This window comes from Callorhinus ursinus, unplaced genomic scaffold (assembly GCF_003265705.2).
Source record: "Callorhinus ursinus isolate GAN/ISIS: 27379988/994484 unplaced genomic scaffold, GSC_fseal_2.0 scaffold7, whole genome shotgun sequence".
In the NCBI taxonomy this organism is placed as follows: Eukaryota; Metazoa; Chordata; class Mammalia; order Carnivora; family Otariidae; genus Callorhinus; species Callorhinus ursinus.
Genome location: NW_027397069.1, coordinates 66,601,581 through 66,603,130, shown reverse-complemented (window position 1 = coordinate 66,603,130; position 1,550 = coordinate 66,601,581).

Genomic DNA, 1,550 nt, shown 5'->3' with positions numbered 1-1,550 from the left:
TTTAAATATGTGATTTGGAAGACATATGTTTTGCTGCTTTCTTGAGCTCTTTGTGCTTCTCTGGGTCTAATACTTGTTTTAGAGAAACACAAGTCCAATTTTATCATAAAAATGAGAGGGGATTTCAGTTTTCCAAATACTCTATGAAGGGCATTACGTCTGGAAATTCAAATAAAGAAGTCTAATTTTAATTTCTTCTCTAAAGAGGCAACTTTCTGTGAAAATGCCCTCAAATATCTTATTTCTGTCTCTTTGCGTGGGTGTATTTGTATATTGGACCTCTGCCCTCATCTTTGGCTCTCTGTTCATGCCTTTTGTCGTTTTCCAAGTCTATATGACTACCTGTTGAGAACTATGAACTGGGTTAATGGGAATTCTTGGAGGAACAAATTCAGACACCTTGGATTTCACTTTTGGCTGTGAAGTTCAAGATAAGCGATTTAATTTGGACATAGCATTAGTCTTCAGTCATGCAACCGGTGAGTATGCAGGTAGTATTAAAACGCGATGACCCATGCATGGTCCTTCTAAAAAGCAGGCAAGTTGCTGTGCTGAGCTCAAGTTCAAACTGCTGCCTTAGAACTTAATTTGAGAGTCTGTGCATACGCACCATTGAAAGTGGCCATTACTAGATGGAACTACCCATCAGTGCAGCTGGAGTTTTAAAAACCTTCAGATCCGGGCGCCTGGGAGGCTCAGTCAGTTAAGCGTCTGCCTTCGGCTCAGGTCATGATCTCAGGGTCCTGGGATCGAGCCCCACATCGGGCTCTCTGCTCTCGGGGAGCCTGCCTCTCCCTCTCCTCCCTGCTCTTACTCTGTCTCAAATAAATAAATAAAATCTTAAAAAAATAAAAAGAAATAAAACCCATAATATCTGGCTACCCTGACACAATGTGAATTCAGATATCATGATGCTGACACACCGTCCAACCAGAACCAAGGGTTTACTTAGAGAACCTGAAAGAAAAGAAATTATGTGCTCCATTCCTTTCTATTCCTCCGCCCTCCAGCCCCCCAGGAGTGAAGGTTAAGAGGGATGTCGGGTAAGGGTGAAAAAGCTGAACTTGGATCTGTGCTGGCCACGATAATTGTGAGAAATCTACTTTTGTTTTAACTGGATGTTTCCCCTCGCTGAACTGACATTCAGTGATCAAGATACCTGGAATGCACACCATAACTTGGGTGTCTTGATTTTAGGACAAAGATGGAGACAACAGGAGATGAGGTGCAAGGGGCTCAGACGGCACTGATAAAGGGAACGGAACAAATGCAAACTTCACAGGCAAAAAAAGAAAGAAAAAAAGGAGTGTCTCCAGCTCCAGGTTTTGCTAGGCTGCTCTGAAATACTTTTATTTATTTATTTATTTATTTATTTTAAATCATGCCTAGGCTTTCATTCTCCTTAATGACATTTCATGCCCCCCTCCTCCCCGGTACCTCTCCAGTACGATCTTTAACAGACACGCTGGGACTCGGGCCCTTCCCTTTGGTAATTGGCGATAAGATTCCTCCTGTAGTACAGATACATACAGATTTGTTCCCTCTCTTGC